Source organism: Petaurus breviceps, unplaced genomic scaffold (assembly GCF_028583685.1).
Source record: "Petaurus breviceps papuanus isolate PSGF00001 unplaced genomic scaffold, PetGlider_PUasm1.0 224, whole genome shotgun sequence".
Lineage (NCBI taxonomy): Eukaryota > Metazoa > Chordata > Mammalia > Diprotodontia > Petauridae > Petaurus > Petaurus breviceps.
Window position 1 is genome coordinate 9,439,400 of NW_027185887.1, and position 26,310 is coordinate 9,465,709.

At 38.4% G+C, this 26,310-nt stretch overlaps 1 pseudogene; it reads right to left on the reverse strand.

Annotated features, from left to right (window-relative positions):
• Positions 1-1,061: 1,061 nt before the first annotated feature.
• LOC138166467 (large ribosomal subunit protein uL23-like) lies at positions 1,062-1,654 on the reverse strand (annotated as a pseudogene).
• Positions 1,655-26,310: the final 24,656 nt, after the last annotated feature.

The following is a 26,310-nucleotide window of genomic DNA, read 5'->3' on the forward strand; positions in this document are numbered from 1 at the left end:
TAGTTTGTTGTATTCATTTTGGGTAACAGTATCTCTTGAAAAGCTGTTAAGCTGGAGCTTATCCAGAGTAAAATGACCAAAATGGTTCTAGGGCTTAAGATCACGGCATATGAGAATCATTAAAAAATCTAGGAGTGTTCAACCTGGAAAAGAGAAGACTTAGAACATAAGTGTTTTCAGATATTTGAAGGTGTGTCATGTGAAAGAAAGTTGTCTTGTTTGCTTGGACCCAAAGGACACAACTAAGATCGATAGGCAGAAACTTTAAAGAGGTAAATTTAGGCCTTGAGTAAGAAAAACTTCTTAACAATTAAATCTATCTAAAACTGGAATGGGCAACTCTTAGAAGTGGTGTTTTCCCCCTCCTTGGAAGATTCTAAGCAAAAGGTGGACAATCACTGGTCAAGTATGTTGTAGAGGGCATTATTGTTCAGGAGTGAAATTAATTTGATGGCCTCTGAAATCTCTTCCAACTCTGAGATTCTGTAATCCTATTATGATTTACTAAACAAAGCTGTTTTTCTGCACTGGTTTGTCAATATTTTGAAACAGCAATGGAAGTGAAAATAATATATTTAATTTCAGTATTAGGGACCAAAGTTGCATGTGTAGACATATGGTATTATGTGATTTGTAATATGCAAATTATTATTAAGAATGTAGTTCTTTGCACATTTGAAAGGTCTAGTTATGTCAGCCATCATTTATAAAAAGGAGAAACAAGACTAAATTCAGGTCTCAAAAAGAACAAAGCATTACAAGTGAAATTGAGTTAAACATACCTTCAGCTTTATTTTAAAGACAGAAATAAAATCTGTCACCTCCATGATGTATTTAAACTTCAAGATTATATAAAAAAGGGGCAGCTAGGTGGTGGAGTGAATAGAGTACCAGACCTGGAGATAAGAGGACCTAAGTTCAAACCTGGCCTCAGACACTTAACATTTACCAGTCATGTGACCTTGGGCAAGTCATTTAACTCCAATTGCCCTGCCTTCCCCCCTCCATAAAAAAAGTTAAAAACAAGAAATTTAAAAAAGATTAAATAAAAGATAAGCTAATTTTTTTTTTTATTCTGGAAAACTTTATTTTTATCGTAGGTGGAATGGGGACACAGCAAGTTAGATGATTCCAATTTTGTTGGCAACATCTAAAGCATCATAGTCTGGAGCAAGATGGACATAGGCCTTCTTCTTTCCATCGGGCCGGATCAGTGTGTTGACCTTGGCCACGTCGATGTCATACAGCTTCTTTACGGCCTGCTTGATCTGATGCTTGTTGGCCTTGACGTCCACAATGAAGACCAGGGTGTTGTTGTCCTCAATCTTCTTCATAGCAGACTCGGTGGTCAAGGGAAACTTAATGATGGCATAGTGATCGAGCTTGTTTCTGCGAGGGGCACTCTTCCGAGGGTTTTTGGGCTGCCTTCGAAGTCTCAGTGTCTTGGGTCGCCGGAAGGTGGGGGATGTTCAGATCTTCTTCTTTTTGTGGCTATGGACACCCTTCAGCACTGCCTTCTTGGCCTTCAAGGCCTTGGACTTGGCTTCTGTCTTGGGGGGCACAACAGCTTCCTTCTTCGCCTTCGGTTCCATGTTGGGGGAAAGGGTCTTCCACTTTGCTTCTCACGAGCTTATAGAGCTAACGCTCGCTCAAACCTCCAAGATAAGCTAATTGTTGCATCCAATTTTAATTATAGGGGTAGATGGATAGAAGGGAGAATGTTGTTGCATGACTCCAAGGGAGACATAATAGGTATCTCTAACCTTTTCTCCCCCCAACCTCCATTCTCCAAGGAATACTTTATTTTCTGACAGGAGAGAAAGCAGTAAGTGAAGGATGAAAGTCACTCAGTTTTCTTCAGGGAGAAGGAGTTTTGGCATAGAATTATAACTATCTACTTCCTTAATTATTTTTAGTCTAGGGGATATGATTTTTAGGTTCAAGCTAAACTTCTGATTGCTCTCATTGAGGAAAGGAAGACCCAAGTTTTACATATCCAAGTCTTGACTCCCTTCTCACCAAATACAAGTTCCACAATGAACATACATAGAAAGTAGCAAAGAAACACATTTATCCACATTGATAGTGACAGAGTAAGTATACATAAGAGAATATATACCAGATGATATAGAGTGAAGGAGCTCTCCTGTTTGGAGAGAGGTAATTCAGCTCAACCATGAGAGAGTTCCAGATATCACTCAAGGGGAAATTCCCTGAAATCTCTAGTATAGCAAGCTGGAGATAAGGACATGATGGAAAGTGCTAGCTGCTCTCACGCCACATTTTTCCCAGTCTTTTTCTCCCTTCAACAATTTGAAGTAGGGTTGGAATCATCCATCTTTTCTCTTGAAGCTGGGAGCCAACATCTCTCCCCTCCACCCAATAGACTCAAGAGACCCAAAGGAAGTCTGAAGAGCTGAAGAGACTCAAAGAAAGTAAAGAGATTGAAGAACCTTGAAGAGAGTCTGAAGGGAGCAGAGCTCTCTTATCTCCTACCCTTGCTGACTCCAACTCATGCAGACACAGAATATTGATCATGAATAAGGACAAAAGGTCATACCAATGGGCTTTGGGACTCAGGATATGTATGGAATGGCTAGTAATCACTTAAAAAAATATATGTTTTGTAAACCTAACAAGTAAAATAAGGAATAAAACAGGAAATTGGCATGCCAGTCATTTGATAGTTTACCGTGCAGGAACAATTAAAAAAATTTCATTAGACATCTGGGAGTTGCAAGTTCTATTAAGTTTTATCACCTTTTAAGTAATTGACTTTATGGTTGGTTTAAGATCCTACCTAAATATTGGTAGCATTTAAAATTGTTTGCTACTAGAGCTCTGAGTCTGGAGCTGGGAAGACTTAAGTTAAAATTCAGCATCAGACACTTACTAGCTCTGTGACCCTGGACAAGTCACTTAAGTTGGCCTCAGTTTCCTCAAATGTAAAATGCAATAATAACATCTAAATTCCAGAGTTGTTGTGAGGATCAAATGAGATAATAATGCAAAGCACTGAGCACAGCGCCTAACAAAAAAAATGCTTTTTTCCTTCCTTCCTTCCTTCCTTTCCTCCTTGTTTCCTTCCTTCTTTTTTCCTTCCTCCCTCTCTTCTAAATGGATCAGGGAAATACTGAAATGCAGAAATGAATAGTACTCCCTTGCATCAAAAACCAAGTGGCTCTCATTCATTAATATGCAAAATAAGTTTATAAAAAAACTAGCACTTATCACTATGTAAAAATTTACATTTAGTAAAAATAAAAAAAAAATCCTTGATTTGTAGACCATTGAACTATTTCTTTTCTAGCTAGAAGACAATTATTGGATTGTGTAGAATATCGACCCTGATTTGCTCTTCATGTCATTGATTACTTTAGACATCATTAGCTCCTATGTTGATGACTTCAAGTAAAGTAGCAATATTCTGACCACATTGTTTCTTAGAGATGAGGTGGATTAAAAATACTAGTTTGTCCTCTCTTGAAGCTTATTATGATTAGTTATTTTGGAGGAAGGAGAAGGCAAGGAAGACAAGAGAGTTGGGCTGAATGAAGCAGATCTCAATCCTTCTCCTATGTTCCCTAGGATCTTTGTGTCTATTTACACTATCTCCCCTGGGAAGAATGAAGAGGGAAAGGAAGTAGGGAAGACTATTCCCTCCTGTCAACTTCAATCTTTCTATTAATTTTACCATCTCTTAGTCACCCAGGCTCAAAATTTCAGATTTTTTTGACCTTCCCCACTTATTCACTCATTATATCCAATTAGTCATGAAGCACTACCACTTTTTTCCATCAAAATGTGTTTCCCTATTATTCCTTCCTGCTCCTCTTCTCTGCCACCATGGTAACACAAGCACATATCACCTTGTTATTGAACTATTGCCAAGGCAAACTCCTCTCCAGACACCTTTGATCCCATTCTCTCTCTCTTCTCCAGCAAATTGCTCCCCCTTTCATCTCCATTCTCTCTTCTATGAAGAGAATTTCCTGATCTATATATTCTTCTCTGCTAATTTATACCCATGCATCTCCAACTACCTCATGGATATCCTGTAGGCATCTCATATTCAACATGACTGAAATGAAATGCATTCTTTTTCTTCCTGAGTTCTCCCCTTTCTGTGTTGTTGAGAGCACCACTATTTTTCCAGTTACCTAGGCTTACAACATCGCTGTCATCCTTAACTCCTTACTCTCCAAAAATTCAGTCCATTGCTAAATCTTGTCATTAATATCTTTACAACATCTTGTACATATACCCCATCTCTCCACTCATTCAGTCACAAACATTTCATGAAACCCTCATCATCTCTTTCCCAGAACACTGCACTCACCTTCTAATTGGTCTCCCTGTTGCAAGTTTCTCCCTCATTCCAATCCATCTTTCACTCAGCTGAAGAAATGATTATTCTAAATTGTACATTTTTCTGACTGTATTGCCTCTGCTTAATGAACTTCAGTGGCACCAGGATCAAATATAACCCCCTGGTTGACTTTTAAAACTGTTCACAACTTAGCCCCTTTCTCCCCTTCCAGACTTCTTATACCTACCTCCCCTCCATGCATTCTATGGGCTAACTACACTGGATTGCTTGCAGTTCTTCAAAACCAACATTTCATCTCTCCTCTCTGTGCCTTTTTCCTGGCTCTTCTTCATACTTGGAATGCTTTTTTCTCTTACTTCTTACTTTCCTTAAGTTCCTAAAAAACTCAGTTCAAAGTCCACTCATCAGTTGCAAATCTCATCAGTTCTTTAAGAACAAACCCACATCCCTCTTTTTCTATTTTTTTTCCCCGAAATTATACAGCAGAGAATGATTCATCTCTCTCTTGAACTTCTGTGGCATTTATGGTGCATACCACTTATTTACCATATTACTAAATAAAATGGGTCACATCTTTTCCTCATTATCAAAATCCTTTGAGTAGTTCATGTGATATTATTGTCTCCATTTTAATGATGGGATAATAGAGACTCTAAGAGAGATTGAGTGCCTTGTTCAATTACAACACAGTTAGCACATGGTAGAACAACAGCTCATATTTTGATTTCAGCAAGATTTTTAGTAACAGATATCATTATTCAGGACTACCTAAAATCGTAGCTGAAGATCATCAAGAAAAATGATGCAACTAGCAGAAGCAGAGATGCAACTTCACCAACTATTTATCCATCAGTCATGATGTTTTGGAAATTTGGAAATTAACTTGGTGGGACAAATGCTATATAGAAATTGTGTTGTCTGAGCATCAACTTCCCTGAGGATGAGATGGGTTATGGGAAAGTATGTCACCAAATTTGTTGGGGGGAGAAGACATTTGTAACACCTATTCTTGTTGTATCTTCCAAATAAATATCCTTTTGTAAAAGTTAATTAATATTAATAGGTTCAATGGCACTGGGGTGCTAATTACTGGCAGTTAAATAGTGGGGAGAACACACTATAATGGAGACTCCAGCAAATAGCATTAGTGAAAGCCACTTTTCTATTTGGATTACCTCCAAAACCCTGAAGGGAAGGTGTAGCTTCAGTCTGGGAGAGTAAGGTCACAATATTACTACAATTACTACAAGGAAAGGGTGAGGAAAGGCAATGTCACCATAGATTTACTCTTCCCTTTCCCCTCACCATAATCAGGCCATGGTGTTGGGACAAAACACTCTATATCCTCACTCCACTCTATGCATCTTCATTGACTGTCCCCTGTCCCTATGATTTTTCCTCTCCATTTTTATGTTTGCTGGCTTCCATGAATTACTTCAAGTCTCATTCTCAGTGAAAGGCCTGCTTTCTACCAAAGGCTTTTCTTGGTCCCCTTAATATAATGCCTTCCCTTTTTGGCCATGGCAACCCAGGAAACAAGATCACTCAATTCTGTGCATTCAGTCAAGGTAGTAGAGTGTGGAAAAGTGATCAGTGGTAAGTACCACACAGCACATAGACCCTTTATCCTGATAGATGACACTTTAAAGGTGAGATCCTTCTTCAATGACCAAAGAATGAACATTTTTGCAAGAACAGGACCATATCAATATCGATATCTTTGAAATAAGTCTAGAAGGCAGGAAGGATGAATCTTTTTTGAAGAGGAAAGCAAAACTTTGAGTAGAGTTAGTTTATCACATGTCTAAAGGCAATAAAAAGCACATCTGTTAAATATTTTTTCATTTCACCATTCACTATCTTGATGTGATTGATCAAAAAAGTACCATGAAGATAATTTCTGCTTATGCACCAAAATCTACTGCAGCTAATAAGGAGGAAAAGAAATTTTATGAAGACCTTCTCAAAATGCTCAGTCTAAACCAAGGTATTATACATATTATTATAACTATTGCTGTGATTATCTCTAAATGAAATTTATACAATAACTTAAAACTTACAAAATGCTTCACGTGCCTTATCTAATTTGATCCTCATAATAAGAGGTATTGTTATACCCATTTAAAAATACTGAAATTGAGGACAAGGTTTCTGTGACTTCCCACGGTCACACATCTATCAAATGGAGGAGGTTTTTTCCTGATTCAAGTTTATTGTTCTTTTTTTATTTTATGTTTATTTTTAGTTCACATCATTCATTTCCACAAGATTTTGAGTTACAAATTTTCTCCCCCTCTCTCCCCTACACACCACCCCAAAACAGCAATCCCAATGTATATCCCCTCCCTCAATCTGCCCTCTCCTATATCCTCACCCATACCCCCCTCCAACTTTCCAGTAGGCCAAGATGGATCTCTATGCCCCAGTGCCTGTATATCTTATTTGCCAGTTGCAGGTAAAAAATTATATATACATACATACATATATATATATATATATGTTTGTTTGTTTGTTTGTTTATATATTTTAACATTTTATTTTAAAACTTTGAATCCCGGATTCTTTACCTTCCTCCCTTGTCACCCACCCTTACTGGGAAGATAAGCAATTATAGCAATTATAAGCAGTATAGGTTGTATATATGTAGCTATGCAAAACATTTCCATAGCTTCCCCTTCAAAATCCTTTTTAAGCTCCTCTGTGGCCTGTAAACAGTTCATATTTTTCTTGGAAGCTTTTGGTGCAGGAGTTCTGACTTCATTGTCTTCCTCCTGTTCCATGCCTTTATCCCCTTTGTCCTCAAAATGGGAGTCTAATATTGGATTGCTCTGCTTGTTTTTCTTCCTTTGCTTGCTCATGTTGCCACTCAATTACTTAACCTTTGAGCTTTTTTGCCACAGTAGAATTCTGCCTCCAGAGAGGGGAGCTTTGTCTCAAAATGCTGGGGTTTTCTCAGCTAATGGAACTATTAGTTGGCTACCCTCTTTGAAACTTCCACACAATCTAGCACACTGGTCACACACCCCAGGACCTCCACCCAAGACAGCAATCCATATCCAAGCAGGTTAAAGCAAGATCTATCACCCCTCAGACTGGTCTCTTGGTCCCCCTATAATCTGCAGGCTAAGAGCTCTGAAGGAGACTTGCAGCAGTGGCCACTGTGCCTCAGCTGCTTCTTGCCCCAGGGGCAGAGTCCAGACCGCACTCCTGGATTCCCAAAGTCTGTTCCCAAAGTCCACTGACATCTTACTTTGTCTTTGGCATTTATGGGTTCATAATTCTGGCAACCACCACAGGTGCTGGTGTTTCACTTTCCCGAAGTCCCTCTAGTCGGGGTTGGTTGGGCCACCCTGAGGCTAAACTTCTGGCTCACTTGGTACTAGGCTTTGCTCCCAGAGTGCTGTGTTGACCTCTTTCTGATGGCCTGCCTGGCTGTTTTCAGTGGGAGGTTAGTTTCTCTCTGTCACTTTGTGGGTTCTGTAGCTCTAAAGTTTGTTTATAGTAATTTTTTACATATATTGGAGGAAGTGAAAGCAGGAGTCCCAAGGAAGTCCTATTTCTACTCTGCCATCTTGGCTCCACCCCTGGGGAAATATTTCAAGTTTATTGTTCTTAGTACCATATTAATGTGAAGGTAGGCAAAGGTAGGGTGGTAAAAAATAGATTGGAAAATATGGTTCAGATTTAGGAAACAAAAAAGTCAGTCTTGTAGATTACTCAGAAAGCTAATGTTTATATATCACGAATATTTTCTTTAAGAAGGAAATCAGGCACAGCAAAGAACAACAAAAAACCTCAGATGGAAGCTCATCAAAGAAGGGTAGTTTTGAAAATGATGTGTAGTATTTATTACATAGTTTTCAAAAAAAATAAATAATATGAAATGGAGATTCATGGTTTCATATTTAATGCTCTTTTTGTGTTGTGTTGTATACATACTTTTTTTGTATTTAAGTTCAAAATGAATATTTTAAAAAAAGGAAGTCAGAAGGCTCTGGCTATGTTAAGTGACAACTAGTATTACAAAAAATTATATTGACTGTGTCTTTTTCTTTTAAAATTCTATTTTTATTTTTTTAAGTTAAATTTCTTTTAAATTCAATCAGCAAGAATTTATTTTCTTTCTATCTTACCTCCCAACCATAAAGGAAAAAGAAGAAGAAAAATAAAACCCTTGTAAGAAATTGGCATCGTCAAGCAAAATAAATTTTCACACTGGCCATGTCCAAAAATGCATCATCTCCTAATTGTCACAGAGGCATCTAGGTGGCACAGTGGATAGCATGCTGACCTGGAATCAAAAAGAGTTAAGTTAAAATCCAGTCTCAGAAACTTACTAGCTGGGTGACCCTTGCCAAGTCACTTAACCTCTGTTTGCTTCAATGTCCTCAAAAAAGACAATAATAGCAGCATCTGCCTCTCAGGTTGTTGGGAGGATCAATAAAACATTTAGCATATTACCTGAAATATAGTAGGTTGCCTAATATTATCTGAGTATTAAATCTATCACTTTTCTGTGAGGAAGTGGCTATCAATCTTCACCATCAGTACAAAATGGTGATTGGTCTTTACATTGGTCATAGTCTTTACTTAGGTCATAAGACCATGTCTTAACACAGGGAATTACTATTGATGAGAAAGGCTTATCAGAATTAGTTATCTGAGTGCATTTAGACCATAGTGTAGGCAAATTATAACCTACTGGCTAAATCCAGTCCACCACTTGTTTTTTTATGACCTGAGAGCTAAGAAGGGTAAAGCCCAGGGGCTCTACAAAATAGGCAGTGGTCTGGATTTGACCTGTGGGCTTGTAATGGGAATGTAAATTTTTAAGATCTTCCCTGCCCCTAGGCTAAAGTGCACCTGGAGCCTGGGGTGGGAGGCTTGTTTTTCAGTAGATACTTCTTGATTGGCCAGTGAGTCAATAAGGTTGTTACATTCTCTGAGCCAAGAGAAGGCTATATAAGCCCTGATGTGTAGCTTTATTTTGGGGCTCACTTTGAGAAGTGTTCTGTGATTTGATCAGATGAGACTCTGGGAAGCCGTTGTTGAGAGCCCCCTGGCTTTGAAAAACCCAGATGTTGATGAAACCCAGATGTTGATTTGGTATGGATGTAATGGTTGGACAGTTTGAAAAGTTGTCTACTTGATCTGTTTCTGTCTTGATAATTCTGTCTGTATACTCTGAAGTTCGGGGTGCTGACCTTTTTCCCCTGAACTAGGTAAATGATGCATATTTGACTGATTAAAGTAAGCTTGTTAACCCATTTTGAGTTGCTTTCCTTTAACAAAGCAGATCCAAGAACCTGTATTGGCAGCCACCCTGAGGATGCTTGGGGTGTTTGCTGCTACAGGGCTTTGGTTTACCAACCCCTGATTTAGACTATCAGATACATCAAAGACCAAAATCAACATCAAGCATATATGTGTATACATGCACACACACACTCACAAATGAAGCATAATGCCTTGTACATATTAGGTGCTTAATGAATGTTAGTTGAATTGCATTTCATTGATGGAACGATAATGATGAGAAGATACTGTGTATAAAAGCAATAATTTCAAATTACCATATAGTTTGGGAAATGGAAAAACACAAAAGATATTTATCTTTCCAATGTGAAATATGCTCTAGAGTTACTATCTCAAAACCCATTTCCATTGATGAATCAAGTCTCCAGTTTTCTGCTATTGTATCCCCTTAGGAGTCTAAGTGGACCCCTGAGGGATTAAGGGTATCTTTCTAGTACCATCTGCTCAAACTTCAATTTCTGTGTGCTTCTCACCATGGCTATCCATTGAGAATCATTTAGCTAGCCTGACTTAATTAATTCTTTTTGTTTGTTTTGTGCTTTGATAATTTTTAGAAAAAAATATTTGCTAAGCACAGTAAAAATAGTGAATCCAAAACCATATCTCCCAAAAGTCTGGTACATACTCACCCCCACTACATATGGAGTCCAAAGGAAAGAGGGGTCAAACATAGACAGCATATGTGGCAAAGGAGTAATTCACAGCTCCTGATTACATACACCAAGTCCTTTGCTCCCCTTCTTTGGGTGCTCTTAATGTTCCCCTCAGGAATAGTATAGCCTCTTTGATGGATTCTTTGTGAATCCATTTGTCTACATCCTTGGCTCCCACTACAGATGCCTATTCCAAGGATGCCACTCAAACACTGAGGGAGAGTTGAAAATCCTCTGGACCCTTTCAAGCCCCCAAAGTTCTTCTCTAGCCAAAGGGAGGTGGGGGAAGGGCTTGGTCACAGTCAAAACAAAGGTCTCTCTCTCCTCTCATTCCTGAAGCAGTTCTTCAGGAGGATTTTGTTTGTTTTTTTAAACGAGTATGCTATACTCAATCCAATCTCTAGAATAATTTTGATTCTGAACTAGTTTGGTATGTTAGAGAAGACTCTTGGGATATGATCAAATTTCTTCACACTGTTCAAATACTCTTCCTATGCAATTTCACTCTAGTTCATCAAATAAATTAGATCTAATTGGTTTATTGATTGAGACTGCTCATATTTTCAAGACATCAGGACACTTATCATTTACTTTAAGTAAAGGGGCTGTTGGTGAGGTGATTTATTTCTATAGTTAATCTTATCTCTATAGCAAGTTATTAAAAATTTTATCTGAAAAGCAGTTACCACAAGGAGCCCAAAAGATCTAGTTAGCCTAGATAGTTGGCCATCTAACTATTTTTTTGGTTATATTTTAAATTCTGAACCCTTCCTCTCTCCCTACCCCACACTAGAGAAAGCCACCATTTGACACAGATCTACAAATATATGTAAAACCATACTAGGCATACTTCTATTTATCAGTTCTTTCTCAGGAGGCAGATAGCATTTTTCATTGAGTCCTTTGGAATTGTTTTGGATCATTGTATTGCTGAGAATTGCTAAGCCATTCACAACTAATCATTGTACAATGTTGCTATTATTGTGTACAATATTCTCCTGGTTCTGTTCATTTCATTTTGCATCAGTTCATGTAAGACTTTCCAGGTTCTTAAAAAATCATACCATAATATAGCTATTTTAATCATCTGAGGAACTGACATGGAAGAAAGAGCAGATGTAACTCCTTATTACTTTCAAAATCAAATATATAAGCTTTCATTTGACTTTTTAAGCTTTTCATGACCTGGCCCCTTTCTGCTTTTCCAGGTTTTATCTTCCTTGTTTCAACTTCTACCAGACAAGAGCTGTCTCTCCCTTCTCATCTCTGCCTCCTGGTTTGCCTGATTTCTGTCAGGTTTCAACTATAGCGCCACCTTCTGCAAGAAGTCTTTCAGGGTCCTCTTTAATCTTAGTGCCTTCCTTCTTAGCCCTGGCATATGATTGTTTGAATGTTGTCTTCCCCATGTGAGTTCCTTGAGAAAAGGAACTGTCTATTTCCTCTCTTTGTATCCCCAGGGATGATTAGGGTGCCTGACACATAGAAGACCCTAAATAAATATTTGTTAGCTGACTGACTGCTTAGTCTCAAGGCGCAGAACTAGGAAATGTGGGGAAAAAAATGGAAAGACAGATTTAGGCTTGATGTAAGGAAAAACCTTAATCATTGGAGTCACCTAAAAGAAGAATGGGATATCTCATGAGGCAGGGAATTCCTCCGCACTGGAGGCCTTCAAGCCCACACTGAATGATCACTTCTGAGATAAACTGTAGAGAGCTGATTGGTTATTCTCCGAGTAACCCCAAGGTGTTAGCGGTGAAATGTTTTTACTTCCGCTCTTGCTATATCTTCAAAGTAAATACCACTTTGTAAGAGTTTATTGATATTAATTATTCCCAACTAAAATTTCACCTTTTACTGGAAGACTTCCGAAATCCCTCTTAATTCTAATGCTTTTCCTCTTTTATTTCTCATTTATCCTGTATATAGCTTGCTTAGTGTATATTTGTTTGCCTGTTGTCTCCCCTTTGAGATTGTAAAATCTTTGAGGGCATTGACTACTTTTTGCTTATTTGTTTCCCTAACACTTTGTCTGGCGTATACTAGGTGCTTAGTACATGTTTATTAAATAAGTGGCTCTGGTGTTCTAGTCATTGACAATTAACAGTGGGATATGTTTGGACTAGTGAGTCAAGCCAATGACAGCTGAAACAACTCAAAGCCCTCAGGGATACCCTTAGAACCTCAAAGGGAAGATACAGCCAGAGTCTCCCACTGGGAGAATGAAATGAGAGCATACTAGCTACACTAGTTTTTAGCTATGAAGTGGTAATAGTCAGAATCAGCATCTTTACTTTCATCTTTGTCATTTTTTAGAACCATCAGCTAATTTAAATTAGTTAGGTTGGGACTACCATACTTGCACAAAGTATTTTCTCATCTTTTATGTTAATCTGGTATTTACTCTGACCTTTGTGTTAATCAGTTGATAATTTGATTGCAAACAGACAACTCATTCCAAAATGACTCATTAATCTGTAATTAACCATTTTCTGTCAGTTGTCACAATTTCACTTGTGTGCTGTCATTGGGTGTTCACTACAATCAGAAACATATAATTTTCTTCTTGAAGAAAATATTCATTACATGTAATAAGTAAACTAAACCATATTGTTTTTTATTCTGAACATAATAAATAGCTCATTGTACAAAGAAAAACAAAAAGAGTATGTATATGAAACCATGAACTTCTGTTACGCACCATATATATATATATATATATATAAATTGAACACAGTAGTAACAAATTGCCCTGTTTACTTGTGATCTGCTACTGAACTATTTTTTTTTAAGATCATAGATCTTAGAACTATGGCTGGAAGAGACCTCAGAGGCCATCTGGTTCACCACTCCCATTTCATAGATGAGTAGGCTGATGCCCACAACTCTTGAGTGACTTCCTCAAGGATACAGTTAGTTACATATCAGAGGTGTGATTTGAATCTCGAGCCTCAGATTATGCAGTCAGTGATCTTTCCACTCTACCTTTTGTGTATTTCTGATATGTTCTTTTTAAAAAATATTTTTATTTTAAAATTAATTTTTTATTTAAAATTCTTATTTTAAAATTGCTTTTAAAATAAATTTTTGCTGATATATTTGGAGTGGTTTTTTTTACACCAATAAAATTTTCTCCAGTATCCCTTCTTCTTTCAGAGAGCAATTGCATATAATAATGTTTTTAAATTAAATTTTATGTTTATTTTTAGTTTACATCATTCATTTCCACAAGATTTTGAGTTACAAATTTTCTCCCTGTCTTTCCCCTACCCAAAACAGTGATCCCACTATATACTCCCTCCCCCAATCTGCTCTCTCCTATATCCTCCCCCATCTCCACTCTGACTTTCCAGTAGGACAACATGGATCTCTATACCCCAGTGCCTGTATATTTTGTTTCCCAGTTGCATGTAAAAAAAAATGTTTTTTAAACATTTGATTTTAAAACTTTGAATTCCAGATTCTTTCCTTCCTCCCTTGTCACCCACCCTTACTGGGAGGATAAGCAATTCTATATAGGTTCTACGCAAAACATTTCCATAGTGGATGTATTGTGAAAGAATGACTATATTTGCCTCCATCCTACCCCGCCCTCTACTTGTTCTATTCTCTACTTTGACCCTGTCCCTTTTCAAAAGTGTGTGTTTCCAACTTCCCTCCCCCCCAACCTGCCCTCCCTTCTTTCATCTCCCCTCTCATTCCCTCCCCCCCTATTCTCCTGTAGGGTGAGATACCCTAATAAATAATGTTTTTAAAGAAAAAAGAAAAAATGATCAATACATTGCCAAAGTCTGAAAATAGAATCAATGTGCCACAACAAGGGACTTCCTACCTCGTCAAAGGAGTGGGGAGGAGTATTTTCTCCTATCTCTTCTCCACAGTCATGCTTGTTATTCATAATTTATATAACATTTACTTTTCTTTTTTTATGGTTCTTCCCATTTACAATAGTAATTATCGTAAATATTGTTTTCTTGGTTCAGTTTACTTCACTCTACATCAGTTCATATAACTCTTTCCATGCTTCTCTGTATTCATCATGTTCATCATTTCCTATAACATTAGTAATATTCCATTTCTTTCACGCACTATAATTTGTCACCATCCAATGTCATGTACATTGTTTTTAATTCTTTGCTATTACTAAAAGTACTGCCATGAATATTTTGGTGTATTGGCAATTTTCTTCTCAGCAGTTATCTTCTTGGGTTATAAGATTAGTAGTGAAATCTCTGAGTAGCTAAGTGGTGAAATGCTAGGCCTAGAGTCTGAAAGATCTGAGTTCAAATTTGACCTCAGACCCTTCTAGCTGTGTGACCCTGGGCAAGTCACTTAGCCCTGTTTGCCTCAGTTTACTCATCTGTACAATGATATGGATAAAGAAAATGGCGAGAAAACCCCAAATGGGGTCATAAAGAATCAAACCAACTGTAATGACTGAAAAACAAAATTGGAATCTCTGGGTTAAAGGGTATGAACATTTTAGTCATTTTACTTCCCAGATAATTCCAAATAGTAATTCCAAATAGCTTTCCAAAATAGTTATACAGATTCACAGCTCCATTACCAATGTACTAGCGTAATTAGAGGCTAGTCAGGGACGGAGTGCTGAGTGTGCACTTCAGGGATTAGAGATTAGCCTCTGTTATTAGTTCATTGGGTTGTTATTTGGCTTCTGCATGTCTTAGAAGATGGAGATGATTAAATTACTTTGTCTCAGGAATAATTTTTGTTTTGGAGTGGTTTGAGAGGTCATAAGAATGAGAAAGTATCTAGTCTGTCATCTTGTCGGTTCAGGTGAGCTGAGAGTCCTCTAATGTTTTGTGGTACTCTTCTTTTCTTTATTTTCACATTTTCTCATTAACCACTAACTCTACTATACCCTCTACCACTCCCTCCCTCAGGATCTCTTCTTTAAGTATAGCTAAGCAAACACATCGACACACTGCCCATCACTGAAAAGCATGTCTTCTCCATCATCTGTCTGCCACATGTCAAGGGGCATGCTTCATCATCAGTTTTTTGAGATCATCAATGCATCAATACAAATTCCGAAATCTTTCAAAAAACTTTTTCCTTTACATTACTGTGGACAATGTATAAATGATTTCTCTTGGTTCTGTTCATGTCACTCTGCCTCAGTACATACAAATCTTCCCAAGGCACCACATGGTGCAAGACATTTTTCACCATTTTCTCCTGCTCCAACATTTGCACTCAAGGGGATTAGAACTGCAAGTGGTAGTGGGAATCAAGTGAACCACACTGAATTCATCTTGTGACATTTCTGGAGCTAGCTCAGTTCCCTTTCTCTTCAATTAGTCCATTTCTGTCATGTGAGAAAGCTTTATTCAACTGTAGAAATTGTGGGAGGTTGGGGGGGGGGTGGTGAAACAACCTTAATACATTGTTTGAACTTAGGCCTGCATGGCTGGAAATTTGGACGTACTGCTTTAAGCACCTTAACCTGCTGCTTAGAGACCCTTAAACAAACACCTAGGTTATGTCGACCAGAAACTCACTCAGATCTGAAGACTGATGCACAAAGTTTTCCCACAATTACATATCTCAAGCAACCCATATGTCTTATTTGAAAATGGCCCTTTACTGATCAGTCATTTATTGTTTCCATGTCCCTTTGCTTGTTTACAGAAACTTGGGGGGGGGGGGGAGAAGCGTGATATCTCTTTTTCTGAATTCAGGGAATTGAACCTCTTCACTCTCCTCCTCCCAAGTTGGAAAGTCCCTACTTTTTCCTCCAATTAGAAATCAGATTATCTAATTTTGTCTTGGTTAATTATTTTTTTTAATTAATTGGTTTCATTTGATGAATTGTTTTTGCTTCATGTCTCTGCCTGTATTCATGGTCCTATATCAAAGCTGAGGGGACCTGGTCCCAGTTTACTGAGCAATTGGAATGCATGGCTTAATCAATCTTGGAATATGGAAGTTCAAACCTTTGTTTCCTCAGTCACTTCCTCTTTTACCTACCACACATTAAAATAATTACTTATGTGTAATTAAAAGAAGAGAACTACTGGAATTAAAATGAGCTAGAAAATGCTCCCTGTAGAAGGTTTTGTTTTAGTTAGGGCTTAAAAGTACTCAGTCAAGTCAGTATTTGAAGTAGAAGAGGGAGAGTGTTCAGGCATGCAGGACAGCCAGAGGAAATGCTTGGGGCTAAGAGATGGAGCATCTTGTTCAAGGAAGAGCCAAGAGGTCATTGTCACTGTGTCTAAGTTTATGTGGCAGGGAGTAAGGCATAAAAAGACTGGAAAGGTAGGAAGGAGAAAGGTTACAAAGGGCTTTGAATGCCAACCAGAGCATTATTTTTTCAAAATTTTATTTTAGACTCAGGTACCAGAACACAAATAGAGAATAGAGAAAAGAAACAAAAACATATCTTAGATATTGGAGCTTGAATACAATGTTAGAAAGAAAAAATCATGTCATGTGCATAGCAGAACATGAGAGGATTCCAAATATGTAACAAAAAATTTTCCTTTCAGGAAAGCCTATATTATAAATAATACTCGTGTTAAGAATTGTCCATCTTTGCTTCCTTGTGAGTTTTCTTTCGTTCTCTGCTGTACAGTTTTTTATTTTGTTCTTTTTTTTCCCTCTCCCCAACCCACCCAGAAGGACACAGTGAAGTTTAGATTTGTTTCTCTATAGTTATGCATATATACATTATATGTATATATAAGAGTTTAGCTACAAAAGGCAAAAGAGATATAGCATGATGATAATTAACAGGGAAGGAAGGATCAAATGAGGGTTTGTTTTTTTTTTACCAGAATGAATGAGACATGGGCATGTCTGTAGGTAGTAGGAAATCAGCCAGTAGATATGGAGAGATTTAAAATGAACGGAAGAGGGGCAGCCAGGTAGCACAGTGAGTAAGAGCACCAGCTCCAGTGTCAGGATGACCTGGGGATCAAATCCTGGGCTCAGACACTTAGCATCCACCCAGAAACACCTGGCCATGTAACCTTGAGCAAGTTACTTAACCCCAATTGCTTAGGGGTGGCCAGGTGGCTCAGTAAGTAAGAGCACTGGCTCCGTTGTCGGGATGACCTGGAGATCAAATCTGGGCTCAGATACTTAGCACAACACCCAGAAATAATAACTGGTCATGTAACCTTGAGCAAGTTACTTAACCCCGATTGCTTTAAAAAAAATTAAAAAACAAAAATAAAATGAACAGAAGAATGCAGACAGAGGGGGAAATGTTGAATGAGACAGGGTGGAGTGGGATTTAGCTTTGGTGAGGAGTAAGGCCACTAAATCGTTTGAAACAGGGGTGAAGGAAGAGAAAGTTGGATGAAGGAATATGAGTTATGGGAGATGGGAAAGAGGAGAGAAGAAAGAGTTCATGGCAAATGGTCTTAATGTTGTCTGTAAAATATGAGACAAGTATTTTGTATCTTGTACCAGTTGAGAGAGTAGGGGGAGGGGAATATATGGGAAGTTTGAGGAGGGATAAAAAGGTTTGGAAAAGCTACTGTGGAGAGCAGAATACTGAGGTACAATAAGGGAGGTACAGTAGAATGCCCTAGCAGTGGTAAGGGCTCAGTTGAGGTTATATAAGTATGTAGTGGACCCAGTCAGAACAATAGCCTGGTTTTCTCCATCTTTGTTTATATATAGGCAAGAAGGTGATGACTGGTGGGAGTGATCCAAGTCTAAGACCTGACTAGACATAATCAGTGATACAAAAAGTGGCCTAGGGATTCAAGAGAAGAGGACAGTATAGAACTGAACTGATTCACCAAGGAGTCAAGATGAGGAGAAGAAGAAAGGGTGGATAGTATGGGGGAAATGGCCTGGAAAAGAATTGAAGAGTCAAGAAATTGGAGGTCATGGTATGGGTGAAGAGTGGGGAAAGCACACAGAGAGGTGATAAAGCAATAGATTATGACTGGATAAAGAAATTTCAAAATTCTTGAATGTGAGGTGATACATTTGGGGGTGATGAGAAGATCAAGGGATGAATATCTTTGTATATAGCTAAGGGAAAATGAGTAGTTTGAGGAACTGAATAGTTAGGGTGTTTGAGGGAGAATCAATTGATATGATAAATTTTCCTAGTATGAGCAAAAGAGTTGAAGACTAGAGAAAAATTTTAAGTCAGGTATCAAACTCATTGAGGAGGAAAAGAAAGTCACTGGGTGTCTTTAGACAACAGTTTCCAGGATTGTAATTACCTGATAGATAAAAATATTGTGAACCTCAAGGGAAAGTACTGAGTGATGGAGGAAGGAGGAGAATGAACCAAAAAGAGAGTGAAAATGCAACTAGTACTAGAAAGAGTGGTCAGGGAGGCTGTGTCATCAAGGAAAGGCAGGTTTCAGTAAGAGTAGGTGCAAAGAGTAGGAGAATAGGATTCAGATGAAGAAAAGTTTGATACCCATGCACAGGCATTCCAGAGGGCACAGTGGAAGAACTGGGTGGAGTTAGAATTAAATTTTTAGGTGGGAGAGTTGAGGGGGAGTGGAAATGAGGACTCCAGTGGTAGGGGATTTGTAGTGAGGTTTAGAAGATGATCTAGAGGGATTCAGAATCACTGGGATATGAAGGGTATGAACAGGCATGAGAATATTCATCATTCAGTGAAGGATGCTACTCTTCTACCCTCAAAGAACAGGCTTGGCTGGAAATGAGAGGCTTGAAGTGGAAGGGAGGGTTGCTCTTCTTTGCAATGGAAGTCCTCCAATTCTCAGTTAGGAGACTTGGCTGGCAGCAGGAGGTGGAAGCAGTTGCTTTGGGTCTGATGGAAGGTGCTGGCCTAGCCATAAGCACCATTTCTTCTGTGAACATGCTACACTGAGCAGAAGACAGCAGGTTCAGGGTGCTAGTGAATCTGCATTCTTAGATGGTTAGATGAAGAGGAAAAAGGTAAAATAATGTATTTGTAAATGAAAGCAATGTAAAAATATGAGCTGTCAATTAAAGAAATAGAAAACTATCAAATTTAGATCAATATAGCCTGACTACATATGGCTAATGATGATAACCTTAGAAATAATTTACAGTAAATCACAGTAGGGAAAGATGATGATGTTAATATTAAACAAGTCATTTTTTCCAGCAAAATTTGTTTATGAAGTATCATGCAAATGTATTGCTAGATGAGTCCCATTGATTTTGTGCCACTGCCATTGGTTAGAATAAGCACAATCTCACAATAGTAGAGGAGCATCAGAGAGGCAACATTTTAGCTTGCACTGGCCAATAGAAACATTGATATCACTGCAGCATACTAACTCACCCCATCAAGGTTGGTGTCTCCCTCAGAAAGATTTAGTCCCAAAACGAAGTAGCAAGACAAGAATTGATGTTAATAAATGGGTAAAACTCAACATCTACATGTGGAATTTTCAAAAGAAAGGAATTCACAAACCTTTATTGATTTCAAATATGTCCATATCCTTGCCCCCATCTATATCTGTTACTAAAAAGACAAATAAAAAACACAGGGGAGGAAAAGTTAATCATAGCTGATATATTTCAGGGCTGAGAATATTTTTAGGTTACCTCATCATGAAACTGTAACTTATCCCATTTGGTTCACATGATATACTCTATTTTCCTATTTCCTTTGAACACTGATGGACTTTAGGAGTAAATCAAGTCAATTAAGAACAAATAGGTCTTTCTGTGTAAGATGGAAGGTGGACTTGAAAGAAGCTCCATTGGTACAGACTGGGTGAACTGAACTGGAATTCCATTGGAACCACACATCCTCCCAACACTTAATCATCACCATGATCTCTCAGCCTTTCCTCAGAGGAAGTCTGCCTGATGACATGATATTATTTATCCCTTTCATAAGCCCAATGGGAAAGAGGAAGCAGTACACAAGAAGAGCAGGAAGATTCATGAAAATTACCTACCTCCTATTATGGCTCCATTATTAGGTCGGAGCTGCCTAGACATCAGGTACATCCATATTTAAATATAAATTTGAAACAAAAACATTCCAAAGGCAAATAATTTCTTTTTTTTTAAAGTACTGTGAAACCAATGAGGGCTCACAACTGAGCATTATTCATCCTGACCACTTTGATTAATGGAGAGTGAGACTTGGAGTCAGCAAGACTTAGGCTCAAATCATACGTTTGACATTAGTTATATAATATGAGTAAGTCATACACCCTTAAGAGAGAGATAGATGGTCCACAGGACAGAGCACTGAGCTTAGAGTCCAAAAGACCCAAGTTCAATGCCTACTTCAGACACTTCTTAGCTTTATGACCCTGGGCAAGTCATTTAACCTCTTTTTACTTTAATTTTCTCTTTTGTAAAGTGAAGGTAATAATATCACCTGTCACAATTTCTTACACATAGAAGAAAAAAAAGTTCTAGAGCCTAGAAAGAAATCTATGGCAGCTAAGGGCTTATTTTCCCCAGAGCCTTCCTCTAACCAAAAGTTAAAAGAATTTTCCATGTGATTACTGTCATCATAGGAAGCTCCCTTCTTCCTCCCTTGGCAGAGGAATGATTTCTTCCACAGGAGAACTCAAACTTTTTAGATTACTCTGCTCTAGTCTTCCTTAGCCAGTTCAAAGTCATTTGCTGGAGAAGAAGTAAGAAGAAAGATTCTAACCTGAAGGAAACCAAAATTCTCTGAACTACTTTCCCAAGCCTGTCCTGGATAAACAGGGAGGGGTGAGGACCTTTGCCAGCATATCCCTGTGTCCCCTCCTATAGGTATCTTTCTTTGCAGTAACACCTTCCCTATACCCCCCACCCCCCGTGGTATTTTGTTACAGATGGAAGCTTCCTCCCATGGCATTTTAATATGTCTCTCCCAATGAGACCAATCTGTGCAAAATTTACATGTTGAAGACCAGAGGCAGGTCTAATTTTCCACTAAAAATAATGTTGTATATGGGAGACATCTGGTATTATTCTTATTACATGTATTTTGTATTTCATTGTCTAAGTGCCTGTTTCATTCCTCAGTTAAAAGGAAGCCCCCTGAAGACAAGGAAGGCTTCCCTCTTTTTGTTTGCATATCCCCAGCACCTAGCACTGAGTCTGGCATTGAGTAAACAATTAAGAAAAACTTGTGATCAATTTAATTAAAAAGTAGGTTTTTGACAAAGAATGGAGGCCAAGTGGTCAGTCTGGGAAGTCTAGAATGCTGTTCATCCACCAGAGCTTTGCCTAAGGTTAGACTGGTCCCAATGAGCTTTGGTAACATTTTATATTTCATTAAGCCTAAAACCTTCAATTTCTACTAATTCTCTACTTCCTGGAGAGACTTGTAACTGGAGGGGCAGTCTTAGTTGGTCTCAAAGTAATTGTCACAGAAGGAAACTGGCCTGTTTACTGGGAATAAATAATATAATTTATCTAAATTAAGGCAAGTAAATACTATTATTCCGAAATTCTCCCCAAAAGAAAACTTGATGTCAACACTTTTAAACTCTGACTGTAATCATTAGCTAAAAATTTTAGTTCTAGAAATCCACATAAAATGAACTGATGAGAATTTATCAGTTTATATAACAGTGGATATAGGCATGAAACTGGAAATCTTTTCTCTCATGGTCACAGAACCTGAAATCTAATTCCCGAAGATCATTTCTGTCTCATGTTCAAGTTGGTAATTGCTAAGCATTATGTAATTAAAACTTCCCCATAAAATTAAATGTTAGTTTCATTTTTGTTTATATTTGTATTACTGCCATTTATCAAAAGTCACACTAAAAGACATCAGATCTATACCCTGGACTCACAGGGCAAATAAGGTAGTGAGTTCTGCTTAAGCAAATAAGGAGATCACTCTAAAGCACTAGGTCCATCTCAGTTAGATTTGAGAGTCGGGGGAAACATGGAGATTGGGGGATAGGGAAAGTCCTTTGGGGCAGATGGTCCTAGGAAAGGTAGTCTGAGCTCAGGCACAGTTGTGAGGTAAGAGGGCCTGATCTGTTCCTTTCCACCACTACCACCCCTGCCTCAGCTTCTGCCATCAGTAATTTCTTCATGTCTTTCCTGCCATAACCCATAAGGGTGCATGGGTTGATAAGGATCTGTCAGTTAATGAGCACAGGGATAGTGGGCTCCAGATCCTAGTGTCAGGGAAGAGCATCATATAACCCCTCACTGCATTTTTATACCTGGGACAAAGTCCCTTTAAAATAAAATAAAGAGTAGAATTTTTTTTGAATTTATTTATTTACTTTTAGTTTCCTACATTCAGTTCCACAATCCCTTGAGTTTCAAATTTTCTCCCCCTCCCCACCCCACTTCCATGGTGGCATGCAATCAAATAAAGAATCTGCAAATACCTTCACATTAAACATTAGTCAAGTTGTAAAGAAGGATTATAACCAATGGAGTGAACAATGAGAAAGAAGGCACAAAAAACAAAACAAAAAAAAAGAGTGAGAGTAAGTAGTTTCCTTCAATCTGCATTCAGACTCTGTAGTTCTTTCTCTGATTGTTCTTTCCATCCTGAGGTTTTTGGAATTGTCTTATAACCTTGCACTGCTGAAAAGAGCCCACTCTATCAAAGTTAGTCATCACAGATACACTATGTGTCTGTAATTGTATACAAAGCTCTTCTGGTTCTGCTCTCCTCAAGAGTAGAATTTAAGAATATCTCAGGTTGGCTAGGTGGCCCAGTGAATAGAGCACTGGCCCTGGAGTCAGGAGGACCTGAGTTCAAATTTGACCTCAGACACTTAATAGCCTTGGGACCTTGGGCAAGTCACCAACCCCAATTACCCTACCTTCCCCCCCTCAAAAAAAATTTTTTTTAAAGAATATCTCAAAGGAGAAAGCAAATTATTGTGTCATTTGATGAGCCTGGTCTTTGTACCGTGTTTCCCCGATAATAAGACACTGTCTTATTAATTTTTTTGGACAGAAAAACACCAGAGGGCTTATTTTCAGGGGAGGGCTTATTTTAATGAACATTGACAGCAATTTTAATAAACAGGTAAATGTGAACAAAAAAATGTACCTTTATTCAATAAGCAAATCACTGGGGAAGAACAGGATGATGCGCTCACTGCTGCAGCTCTGATTGGATACAGCTCGGAGCGCGGTGTGCATTTCACCCGGGGGGGGGGACGGTGCATACAGAGGGTACCGTAATGTAGCGTGTAGCGCAGGGGATCACCTTCACTACAGTAGCAATCTCAATAGGGCTTATTTTCGGGGGAGGGCTTATTTTAGAGGAAACTTACACAGTAAGGGGAGGGCTTATTTTCAGGATAGGTCTTATTATCGGGGAAACACGGTAGTATTTAATAGAATGTAAACTCCTAGAGATTGTTTTTGTATCGTCAGTCCCTAGCAGAGTGCCTGGCACATAGTAGGCACTTAATAAAGGTTTGATTACTCATCCCTAGTTCCATCTGAGAATATGTGTGCTGCCTGGTTAGGACAGCCTATCCTGGGGTCCCAGACTTTGTCCTGATCCTGGGATCCAATGAGGCATACCACCAACCCAAGAACTGATTAACTTTGGTATAAACTTCAGACATATCTAAGTGGCCCATTAACCTCAGAGTGTGCATCCTTTTGCAACTGGGACCACACAAACTACTCAGTCTTACACATATGTGAATGTGTTGAAGTAGTTAAACTCGATGTTTTTTGTCAATGAGTCCCCACCCTTCAACATGGAGTTGACAGAAACCAAGCCTGACTACCTAGCATTATTCCATTCCCTAACTGATGATATATATAATTTGAGAGACTAAAGACCCTGATGGAGCCATCTTTTTGTAAACAAACTACTTGCCCTACAAACAACCAAGACAATAATGAGTAATTTCTAATGAAAATATGACAAAAGCTTTAAAAATACAATGGAGGTACTAATAGAGCAATTTCTTTTACTTCAAAGTTTCTTCACAGAAACTGAAGAAAGATCAGTTGCACTGATCTTTTCATCAGAAACACTCAGAAGCCCTCTGTTTCATTAGAAATCCTTTTTCCCTTGTAGCTTTATACTTGACTTTGCTGGTTAAGTTATTCTTGGTTGTAAACCATATCTTTTGCCTTCTGAAATATCCAGCCAACAAAACTCATAGTGTAGACTGAACCAGATTAAAATTGAAATGAGAAATATTTAATAAAATGAATATACAATAAAACCGATAATGTTAATATGTGGTTTTCTAAGTCAACATGTGGTCCACAGGGTTTTTATGTACAGTCTTAGTGGGCATCATTTCTCTCTGAGTTTGACAACACTGCTTTAAGGGATAAGTGGAATTTCAGTAGGTGAAAATTGGAAGAAAATGTAGTCTAGGCTTAGGGAAGAGCTTGAGCAAAGCCCTGGAGGCATGAGAGTAAGGTACATGTTTAGAGAGGGCAGAGATGCCCAGTTTGGCTGGAATGTTAATGCTTAAGGAGGAAAAATATTAAATAAGACTTGGAAATGTGGTAGTGCTAGGCTGGGAGGTAGGGGCTTGAATGCCAAGCAAAGGAGTGCAAACTGTACCCAGAATACAAAAAAGATTTTTGTTTTTTTTTTTTTTGCTTTTTGGAGGGTAATTGAGGTTGAATGACTTGCCCAAGGTCACACAGCTAATTTTTGTGTTAAGTATCTGAGGCCGGATTTGAACTCAGGTCCTCCTGACTCCAGGGCCAGTGCTCTATTCACTGCGCCACCTAGCCACCCCAGACAAGAAAGATTTTTAAGGAGAGAAGTGGCATAAAAATATTGATACGTAAGAAAAATTCTGCTGGAAGTAGTTGTGAAGAATCAATTGGAGGAAGGGGCATCAGGAAGAAAGCTTTCACAATATTCCAAGAAAGTGGTTCTGAACATTTGTGCTCGTGTAGGGGAAGTGGGAATGGAGGAATTGATGAACAAAAGAGATTTTGGAGAGGTGGATTCAGCCAGATTCATTAATTGTTTGCATATGAGGTGGGAAAGAGTACAAAACTCTCATTTTGTAGGTAAAGAAACTGAGGCCCCAAGAGCATTTGCCTGAGATTATAGATAGTAAGGAAGAGAGATAGGATTCAAACCCAGGTCCCCTGACATCAAATTCAGCACTAGTTCCACTCATTGTCCTGCTAGATCCCACATCCTCAGTCAAAGAGATCGACCCCCCCCCCCCCAAAGGGGGCATAGGAGATGATTCCAGATGACACAGTGACTGAAGCTGTGTGTGTGGGGGGGGTACTGTCCACACACCCCAAAGGTTAAGAATTTGATAGCCCACTTCTGAAGGGCTGCAGAGCCCTGCAATGGGCAGAGTTCCCTCATGAGCAGCCTGAACTATTTCTTCCAAACACATCAATACAACCAAAATGACACAGAAATTGAATAACCTTTACCAAAAAAAAAAAAATCCTATGACAATATTTCTAATTATTTACAAAGAACATGTTTTCAGTAAAACAAAGTGATTAGAGGTACAAAAAACTGTCATTTCTCACAGTTGAAATTTGTTTCTGGGTGAATCCATGGTGATGAGGCAATACATTTTCTAATTTTTTTCCATTCTCAGTGTTGTTGCTGCTGTTTAATATCCTCAGAATTCATTCTGGGAAGGTGTGTTCTACTAAAATGAAAGAGAACAGTTTATGACATAATTCATAAATGTGAAATCTATTATTTGAATGAATCTCAATGAAATGGTCTAATTTTTAAATGAAGTCCCTATCAATGGCTTTCTGGAATCATTCCATGGTGACATCCAGCTATCCCCACCCCCTCTGAGATTCATCAAATTTAATCGGCTGTGTTGAGGAACATTTCTCAAATCTTAAGAGTGAGGCAATATGCTAGGCACTGGAGATACAACAGTGAAAAAAAATCACCCTGTCTCTGCCCTCAAGGGACTTATAATTTAATATAACATGTAAGAAATAAGCATAATGTGAAAGGGTCAAAAAAGAGGCAAATACAAAGATCTTTAGAGAAATTTGAGTCAGGAGAGACTGGCTGCCCAGATTATTGCTCATATCTTTTGGGAGATCTTTTAAGGGCTGATCTAATTGTCTCTACCCCTTCACTTCCCCTGTCAACAGTGA